The sequence below is a fragment of the Mesoplodon bidens genome, assembly GCF_964165515.1.
Source record: "Mesoplodon bidens genome assembly, contig: HAP1_SCAFFOLD_158, whole genome shotgun sequence".
NCBI classification, from domain to species: Eukaryota; Metazoa; Chordata; class Mammalia; order Artiodactyla; family Ziphiidae; genus Mesoplodon; species Mesoplodon bidens.
This window is the reverse complement of record NW_027671699.1, coordinates 759,801-770,698: the sequence shown is the minus strand read 5'-3', so window position 1 is coordinate 770,698 and position 10,898 is coordinate 759,801.

Here is a 10,898-nt window from a genome sequence, read left to right as displayed (position 1 = left end):
AGACACCTCCCCCCCACCAATGAGTTGTTTTATAATAATGGTTACTAATTAGTTAAGTCAATATTCAGGGTTTACATCGTTACAATTGCTTCCTTGCAGTTAACAATGGCCACATATTTTCCCCTTGGCAGTATAAAGAAAACATACTCTTCTATGTATCTATCACTAATTCATTCCCACAGACTTTCTGCCAGATGTGCAAAGGTGTTCTTAGCCAAGGGCATCAGCTAACCACCCAGACAGGAAACTGAAACAAAACAAAAACAAAAACAAAACTGTACGCATTTGTCTGCGCAAAGGGTCAACAGCTTTCACAGGTCCACAGCCCCATACAAGTTAAGAACCACAGGCCGAGAACATTCCTGCATCATTATCAGTGATCTAAAAATGTCCCCAAAGAGAGGGCACAGAGGATGATGTGAGTTGGGCCCTCTGCCATTTAACTTCTATGTGAAACTATTTTAAGCCAGGACAATCTAGCAAATGTAAGAACATCACAGAGTAGAAAAGGGGAGAAAACCTGTCCCAACTCCCAGGAACTGAAATAAAGTGCTTCAAAAAAATTCCTGCATCTATTCATCGGCCAGTATACTTAAATGATAATTATATAAAGAACGATATCTAAGTTTCTTTTATTAGGGAGAACCCTAAGTCAAGTTTTTTTTCCTGTTCTGTAGCATTCTAAGTTCTCTGATCCTTTCTCCTCTCTCTGTACATATAGACAAGGTAATTGTGGGGTCTTAAAATTCTTTTTAAACTTATACATAGAATTTCAGGGCTGGAATAATTCTTAGTGAAAACAGACTGTAACTGCCTTATTTTGTACATGAAGAACGCAAGGTACCTGCCAAGTTACTCAGTTAAATGTGCACAACATCCTATACATTCGATGGTCTATCTCTTTATGATTTCTGCCACTTCCTATGGCCGTGCTGAACAAAGAGGTAACGGGCAGACTTCACACCCAAGACGCACACCATCAGAAGGCTCTACACCCACACGTTACCTCTGCACCTATTCCGAACAGGCCTGGGGTTTCTCCTCTTGTGGCCTGGGTTTCACACTTTCTTCAATCAAGGTACCAGTACCTTCCACTGAATCAAAGCGCGTGTCCTCAGAGCTCGTCCTGAGCACTGAAAACTCACCAGCAGGTGCCACGGCAGTATCAACAGAAGATCTTCTCTTCCTTTTCTTAGACTTTTTCTTAAGGCCACTGGACTCCTGATTGCCCCCTGCAGTCCCGACCTCACCAATCACTTGAGATCCCTCTGAGTATATGTTCTCAGCGCTCTCAGGCGCAGGCAAGGCCTCGAATTCCTGGTCACTTGGACGCTTCCTCTTTCTTGTCTTAGACTTGCTTTGATCTGCAGACACTGGTAGTTGTGCGATTTCACCTTCTTGGCCCATGGGAGGCTGGGGTTCCTGCTCTTGGGATTCTGATCTGGGCAGGGTGATGCTTGCACCCAGACTCTCCTGGACAGCATCACAGGACGTGACTTTCCTCCGATGTTTTTTTATGCTTTTTCCCCCGAACTTTATCATGCAGTTCTGATTCATTTTCACGTGACTTAGTAACTAAATGTGCTTCAGGCCCTTTTGTTGACTTTTGCCGCTTGCTTACATCAATGTAAATGACATCGACATGCTTTCTAAAATTCTTGGGTGTGTTCACAATGTTTTCTTTTTTTAAAAAATTCTGTCTCAATTATCCTTTATTGGTAGTTTACCTTGAATTACTCTGGTAACCTATTGAGGTTTTTTTTTTTTTTTTCCTCCAATTTGCGCTGTCTCGGCGCACGTACGTGTCACCAGCTCTTTTTTTTTTTTTAATTTATGGCTGTGTTGGGTTGGGTCTTCGTTTCCGTGAGAGGGCTTTCTCCAGTTGTGGCAAGTGGGGGCCACTCCTGATCGCGGTGCGCGGGCCTCTCACTATCGCGGCCTCTCCCGTTGCGGAGCACAGGCTCCAGACGCGCAGGCTCAGCAATTGCGGCTCACAGGGCCAGCCGCTCCGCGGCATGTGGGATCCTCCCAGACCAGGGCTCGAACCCATGTGTCCGGCATTGGCAGGCGGACACTCAACCACTGCGCCACCAGGGAAGCCCCCACAATGTTTTCTTTATCCACCAGGATGTACACAATACCTGTTTCCTTATAGACTCCCAAAGCACCTTTTCTTCTCTTTTTATTCTTTTTCGGTATAGAAGTGGTCTTTTCAGGCTCATCACACATTTCTGATTGTTTCAAAGCAGAAGAAACAAGATGCTGGGCATCCTTTCTCTTTTTTTTTACCCTTAGTTATGTCAGCCGGTTCCTTTGCCAGGGAGGAGTCTCTGAATCTTTCATGGGGATGCCTCCCATGTCTCTCCTTATGTACAGAATGCTTGATCTTTTTCTAGACGAAAACTGGAGTGTGGGTTTCCAATCTGCTTGATCCTCCTTCCATTTTACTCCTATAGGGAAACAGAACCACATGGTTTCTTTTCGCAGAGCATTTTAAACATTAGCCTCAGGAGGAAAAAATAAATCACACAAAAACGAAACTGCAGGACAAATGGCAAGCCTGGAGTCATGATTATAAGTTTTCCATTATTCTAAATGTGTAGCAAGCTCACTGTAATTCACTTGTCTGGTTCCATTGCCTTTATGATATGGAAAAAATATAGTTAATTGAGAACAGTGCTCTGCCATGATCGGGCCCTTGTTCCCCCACGGCCTCATCTTCTACCTCTCCTCTCAAACTCTGTTGCTCCAGCTACACGGGACTATTTTTTTTTTCGGTTCCCCAAACATGCTCCACTCCTTTCCCTGGCTTGAGGTCTTATAAATCACGACTCCCTCACTCTGGGCCGCTCTCCGCTGTCTCCTACCCCTCCCTGCCTCCTTTCATCCTTCAGAGCTTGGCTTGAGCATCGCTTCTTCCAGAAAGCTTTAAAAGAATATAAACATTATGATACCATGCATCCTGAGTTAAGACAATATAAATGTTATGATGCCGTGTATATTGAGTTAAGAGAATACATACATTATGATGCCATGTATATTACATTCAAAACACAAAATCGTTTCATGTATCTTTTCTGAATGGATACATATGTAGTAAAACTATGAATAGAGCATGGGGAATGTAACTGGTAAATTCAGGGATTAGGGACAAGTAGAGAGCCAGTTACTCTTATATCTTCAATCTTTCATTTCTTAACTGGAGTAACGAGTACAGGGGTATTTGTTATATTTTTGTCTACTCTTATTTGTCTACTCTTTTAAAGAGAACTGAAATAGTTCACTTTCTAAAAAGCAAGGGGCAGAACAAGAATACAGACTCCTTTCACTGAAAAATAAGCATTAAGGTCTTCCCTGGTGGCGCAGTGGTTAAGAATCCACCTGCCAGTGCAGGGGACACGGTTTCGAGCCCTAGTCCAGGAAGATGCCACATGCCACAGAGCAACTAAGCCCTTGCACTACAACTACTGAGCCTCTGCTTTAGAGCCCATGCTCCACAATAAAGAGTAGCCCTCCGCTCGCTGCAACTAGAGAAAGCCTGCGGGCAGCAACGTCGACCCCACACAGCCATAAATGGATCAATAAATTTATTTTTAAAAAATACAAGCGTAAAAACAAGCAACTGAAGGATGTAAACATACTGTTTCAAGTATTTACCAAAAAGAGAGAGAGAGAGAGAAAAGAAAGAAACCTTTCCTGACCCTTTGAGCTTGGTCCATTCCCCAAATGCTATACTTTCATAGCAAACTATTTTTCTTTTGTAGCATTTAGCCCAGCTGTGGTTCAGAGCGGGAACATCAAGTATCCACTGACCTCAAACTAGTAGATCGCATCTTTGAGAAAGAGGCTGAATGGGCCTTGTTAGTGTCCAACAAAATGTCCAAGTTCTGCAATAAGTTGGAATGAAGTTTAATAAGGCTCCAATGTCAATTCTTATACAGAGCACGTGCATCCTGGAGTTTAAGTACAGGAATAGAAATGTACTTCACAAAAGACATGGTTAAAAATATAATTTTACAAACACAGCTTACAACTCTCCTTGCTCCGTATTGCTTCTGGGTTTCAATTTTTAAGATTTTATTTCTCTGCGACTAAAAGTAATACTAAAGGTAATACGTTTACATGGTTCAAACATCAAAATAATCTGTCCTTATTTTCCCTCCTTTCTCACAGAGAAGGCAGCATCTGTATATTCTGATCTGCATTTTGCTATTTTCACTTAACAACAGATCCTGGAGACCTCTCTGTGTCAGTGGTCTTTCAAGTCTGAATGCTTAAGCACCTTTTCTACCAGAAGGTACCTACTTTCTCCTCGGTAGTCAAGAAGCTATAAGAATTGTCTAGCTGGAAGGATGGGGAATAACAAACATATGGACTGATACCTATAAGCCAAAACTACCAGCCTCAGGATCTCACCTCCAACGGAGGCAACAGGAGCTTTGGTTAAGGCCTTCCTCCCTGGTGTCACCCAGAGATGCACAGAAACCCCTTCTTAACCCACTTCTTTGCAGCTTCCATCTCCAAGACACGCCCCCTGAGACTGCTCCAGTTAGAGTGCCTATGACCTTAGAGCCACTAAATTCAAGAGATACTTTCCTGGCCCATCTTTCAGGATCTCTCTCTCTCTCTCTCTCTCTCTCTCTCTCTCTCTCTCTTTGGCTGCACCACGTGGCTTGGCGGAATCTTAGTTCCCTGACCAGGGATCGAACCCGTGCCCCCTGCAGTGGAAGCACAGAGTCCTAACCAATGGACCACCAGGGAATTCCCTCAGGATCTCTCAATAACAATGAACAGAGCAGATAATTCCTTTTAGTATTTTTACCTTCCATTAGTTTCTTTCTTTCTTTTTGTAAATACCTTCTATGCTTCTCCTTCTGGTCTCTTGAACTCAGCACCACGTTTTAAATATATAGTCACGTCCCACTAAAACCTTCTTATGGCTTCTCCATTATTCTTTGTAAGTTTATTTATTTTATTTTATTTATTTTTGGCTGTGCTGGGGCTTCGTTGCTGTCTGTGGGCTTTCTCTAGTTGCCGCGAGCGGGGGCTACTCTTCATTGTGGTGTGCAGGCTTCTCATTGCCATGGCTTCTCCTGTGGCAGAGCACGGGCTCTAGGAGCGCAGGCTTCAGTAGTTGTGGCGCACAGGCTTAGCTGTTCTGAGGCATGTGGGATCTTCCCGGGCCAGGGCTCGGACCCGTGTCCCCTACACCGGCAGGTGGATTCTTAACCATTGCACCACCAGGGAAGTCCCTCCATTATTCTTAAAATAAAGTTCCAAATCCTTACAGACCTACCATGCCCTTCATGAGCTAGTCTAGTCCATGCCTACCCCTCCACCGCTCATTTCTCCCTGGGTTTCAGACATCCTGTCTTCTTTCGGTTCCCAGAATACACCGTGATCCTTCTCGTTATCAGGGACTTTACAAAAGCACCTCATTTCCCCAGGAATGCCTTTCCTCCGTTACCTTTCTGCGCTATAACTGGTCTAAGTTTGAAACTCACTTTCTCTCATCACTTCTGGGTCCCGCCTTCTCGTTACAATGTTTCTCAACAATCCAGCTGCTTGCCTACTGCACTTCGCTCCGTTGGGACAGAACCGGCCTCCTAAGGGCTGGGATCTTCTCGTCCGTCTGGCTCCCAAATGATTCCCCGGCATTCGATATGTATGGATATACATTTATTCACACTTATTCGGAACATACCACTTCCCGCCTTTCAGGGACGTGCCCAAGCCTGGTCCCGATCCCCTCCCCACTTTGGGGTGCCCTGGAGACGCTGCTCTGCCCCGAGGTGGGCGTTCAGGGGCTGAGAGGGAGGAACGAACGAGAGGTTCCCGAGTGGAGGGGCCTGGAGCGGCTGCGGAGAAAACAGGCGCCACCCTCATCCCTGGGGACCTGGGCCAAAGGCAGGCCTCCGGGGAGGTGAAGACAGCAGCCACACACCTCTCGGCTCAGACACGCCAACTGGGAAAAAAGCCGGAGCAACTATAAGGCGCTTTCACTTACCTTCCGAACGCGTGGCCACCTGCCTTCCAATCCGGAAGTGCTGGTGTGGCGAAAGCGGAAGTGGGTGTGTCACTTCCGGCCCGCCCCCTTCGGCATCGCCCTGCCGTAGCAGCTCGCTGGCTGTGGGGCTGTGACTCGCGTCGTTTTCTGCCCAATTTGCTCCCGGGCTTGTTGCGAGTGGGGTGGGACAGGGTAGAGCGGGATCCTAAAACTAAGAAAGTGGGACAGAGCCCTTCCGCCGACTTGCTTATTCGTGCATGCATGCCATTTATTCAACAGTTTTTTTTGCTGAGGTCCGTCTTCAGTCTAGGAGTGAACAAGATGCTGAGGGCTAACCTGAGGAAGACAGAAAACAAACTAATCAACCAAGATAATTTCAGATTATCCTCTAAGGAAAATAGATCAGAGTAATGTGATAGGGAGCGACTAGGGACAGTGAGAGCTAGGTTAGATAGTAAGGAAGGCCCTTGGACGAGTGACAGTTGAGTTCTAAATGAAAAGGGTGAAAAAAATCGATGGAAGAGTGTTCCAGGCTGGGAGCAAATCCAGGGGCCCTGAACTTGGTTGCTGCAGGAACTGAAAGAAGGCCAGGGTAGCGGGAGCACCGTGAGTGACGGGGACAGAGGTAAGGGGTGAAGTCAGGGGATGGCAGGGTGTCAGTGGTGTGGAGTCTAATGCATATTGAACTTAGGTGGAGGTTAGAGGTAGAAGAAACCTTGTAGATCTATTCCGATTCTCCCATTTCCACTGAGTCCTGAAGAAACTTAGCTTATGATTAAAAGTAAAGCTTTAAGCAGGCCATCAAGTCGAGGCCAGTATACATGCCACCCAAACTTTTAGTCTTACTGCATAGTGAAGACAATCACACCAGCAAAGAGATTTCTCATGGAATCCTATAACAACCCCCTGTTTTAGGAAATCGTTATTAGGTAATATCAGCCTTACTTTGTGGATGAGAAAACTAGGGCTTCATGTAACTTGTCACCGGGGAACTTATGTGGCCCCAGCTAGGATTCAAACCTGTGATCTTCCTACTACTGCAGTATCCTGCGCCTTGCTGCACCACCTGACTTCCTCTGTGTGAGCTGCCAAGCAGCTTTGATTAAAAAGTGCACAACACGCACTTATGTGAAAGTCTGAAAGTGAAGCAGACTAGAGAAACCATAAAGCGTACATCATACACCTGTCACCACCCAAGGGCCTCTTCAGGCCTTGGATGGACAGTCGGAAGTCTGTCTGATTTGCTCTGGAAAGGCAGTGCTGGTGTTGTCCACTGTTGCTGTGCAAGGCCGTGCAGTGAAGGTTTGTTGTCTGTGCAACTTCTCTGTGGTGAACCCTTTACCCAGAGCCTTGTGGATATCTGCACATTTAATGAAGATGATAATGATGGGTGAATGACAGCACTAAAGGCTGGAACTAGAAGGCAGACTAGGGATCATCCAGGCTAGTGGTTCCCAAAACACTGCACCAATCACTCGGGAAGCTCTTAAAAAGTGCAGATTTCCCACTTTGCATACAGACTGCATACCAGGCACCATTATTGTGACATTGAAATCCATAGACATAATAGCATTGTAGTTCTGTGTGAGACTGTCCTTGTTCTTGGCAGGTACATGTATTTAGGGTCAGATATGATGCTGTCTGCAGATCTTTTCAAAATGGTTTAGCAGTGTGTGTGTGTGCATGTTCACACACACACACAGAAAGTAAACGTGGCAAATACTAAGGACCAGTCAATCTAGGTGAAGTCTATATGGGTTTTCCTTGTACTCTTCTTTCAAAGTTTCCATAGCTTTGAACTTAAAAAAAAAATCCAAAGGGGAAGAAGGATTAAAATACAGATTCTCAGATCCCATTTCCAGATATTCTGATTCAGTGAATCTGTATTTCTCAACTTCCTTTTTTTCTGTTGCACAAAGTTGGGTACCATTGATTTCATTCAACTCTAGCCTTTCCCCCCCTACACATTTCACAGAAGAAAATACCGAGGACCCAAAAGGTGACTAATTTGAGATCACACAGTGGTTTAGCTGTAACATCAGGCTTGGCATGCGGATTTCTATTTCATTCTGAAACACGTAATGCTCCGCCCCGGGCAGTGTGTGTGTGTGTGTGTGTGTGTGTGTGTGTCGCTGGGAGAAGTGGGAAGGGGCGGCGAGAAGGGTCGTGGTGAGTGGGGGGGTGTATGTGTCTTTGACTTGGAAGTCAAGTGTAGCTGGCCTTCTAGAACTCCGTCGCTTTTAACACAGCCCAGTGGTGATTCTTGGGTTTTTCTCAGGTCTACTTAAGAAAACTCAAAACACGTCCACTTAGGTGGCCGCCAAAAAGTTTCCTGAAAGTAAATCGACCAGCCCTGTTCCAGTGTCATTGGTCCCCTGTCACCATGGAAACGGACGGTTCCATTCTTCCTCAAGGGGTGGTTGTGATTTTCTCTCCTTTTCGAATCCACAGCGCAGAGCCCAGAAGGCGCTCTCAGGAGCCAGAGGGGCTTTTGTAGGTCTTAGTGCTCCTTGCAACGAGGGGGCGGCGCGAGGTGGGTGTGCCTCGCTCCGGAGGGAGCCCGGCGTCTGGTGTCCACCCCGGCGTCCGGGTGGTATGTCCTGGGACCGGCGGAGGGCCCCTCCGAGTTCCGCACCAGCCCCCCACCTGGGAAGGCCGCTCGATCCAGCCGGCTGGTCGACTCGCCACGATCCCCAGGATGCCAGAGGCCAGGACCTCCTGCCACGACCTCACGCGACGGAAGAAGAAGCAGCCGGTGCGCCACACCGTCAGCCAGATCTGCCTGCCCCCGCGGCGGCCCCTGACCGTGGCCGACATCCAACCGGCCATGGAGAATGAGAGGCTGGGGGTCGTGCGGGATTCCATGTTTCAGAACCCGCTCGCTCATCGTCAAGGTGAGCCGCCCCCACGCCCTTCACCCTCTTGCACTCGTCCCCTCACTGGGCACCCACGCGGCCGGGGGTTTCCACCCATCCTGCCCCAGCCCCACCGCCCCGCTCCAAGCCTGGCACTGGGAGCTCCAGCTGTGGTCCAGACAGACCTGGACCCCCAGGCGGTCATGGGCAGGCCGCATCACCTCGCTGAGCCTCAGTTTCCTCATCCTCAAAGTGGGAGGATAATGGCACTCATTAAAGGGAGTGACTGGGAAGATTGTATAAGGTAATCCCTGCGAGATCCCTGACACGTGGTAAGTGCTCCACGTTGGCGGCTATTTGCATATGTATTCACGCAGGGTGAACCCCCAGGGTGACAGACAGGTAGCAGCACCCTTACCACCAGCTTCCTTACCACCAGCCAGCCCTCGCAGGGTGCAGGCCGCCTGTCCCGATTCCCCTGCATGCCTGGGCTGCTGTTATGTAGCCAGTGTTCTGTACGTCCCTTGGAAGCATCACATCACACGCTAATTTCCACCCAATCATACTCTTAACCAGAATTACGACCCTAAGAGACAAAAAGCGCGAATCTCTGCCCCAGGGGTCCCACAGACACAAACGAGCGAGGGAGCCGCCGTTTCCAACTAGGTCGCCGCCTCTTTGATCGCACGCTCCCTTACATTAGTCACGTTTCGGGAATGGTGATCACCCAACGCTGGCGTGGCATCTACGCCCCTTTCCGGGGCCTCAGGGAAGGTCAAGTTGAAGTTTGGCGCTTGGGAAGCTGGTCATGGAGCAATTTTACCTTGCGCCACTGGAGGGCAGTGTGCCTTTAAAAATGTGCGCAGTTCCCCAGATTCCGGGGGTGGACGGCGCAGGTGACAACCGTGGATTCAGTAACAATTATTTATCTGAACGCCAGGAGCTGTTTAGAGCCCAGAGGTTTTGGTTGTTGTTAGTTTTTTGTTTGTTTCGTACAGGGAACCTGGGCTTTCTTAACATCGTGGTAGAATTAGCTGAGTTAACTGGCTCCTGTGAAAACATGGATTCTCTGCTCTTGCCCTACCCAAACTGTTTCCTGGACCAGCAGCTGGGAGAAGCTGGCTTATCACACTAGGCACCCTTCCATCTAACACCTCCCCTTCCTAGGCCTCCCAAAGTGGAGCAAAATCCTTCACTTATTTATAGGTGAGAAGAGCCACTCTCAGAGGACAGATGGCACAGACAGATGGGGTTCACCACTCGGATCAAGGGGAGAATCAATTTCCTCACCTCTGATCATTGCTTTTACTCAAGCAGTTACCGGGGGACCAACGCCTTCCTAGTTAAATACAAAATGGACAGTGTAATGGAGTTATTCTCCATGGTGAATTAAGTGTGATGCACACCCCAAGCTATAACATAGCCATAGAGACACATACATACATATAGGTATATGCATAGATATATACACCTTGTATATACACATATGTATGCACACATACACACATGTGTATGTACAATATACATGTGTTTAACATGTATAACATACATCTCTAAGTAAACATTTCCCCTCCCATTTTTCCTTTTGCTCGTGCTGCATATCAAGAAAGACAGTATTTGTCCTCTGGATGGCACTAGCTGAACAGCTTCCAGATGAATTCAGTCCTAATTCCTGAACTTGAACTTTGGGTTGGAAAACGTGCGGGAGACACTGACCCACCACTGAGGGTTCTGTCTTCAGAGCATGTGACACAGAGCAGGGTTGCCCCGTCAGCGGTGACTCGGCTCAAGCAGCAGGGGGCGCCCTGGTGATCGTGCCCAGCTTGTCTCCTGTCAGGAAAGCAGGTGTTTCCTTCTTACTTTTCTCCCTCCAGTTCTTGAATGGCCGTAAGGTAGTTTCAGTAGCAGTGAAGATTATGTCCACATTTCAATACTGACCACCACCACCAGATTTTTCTACTAAAATCTGGCCAAAGTAAAAGCTGCAGAAACATTGAGAGCAAGGAGTAACCTTGATTATTACCTTCTTCAGACCC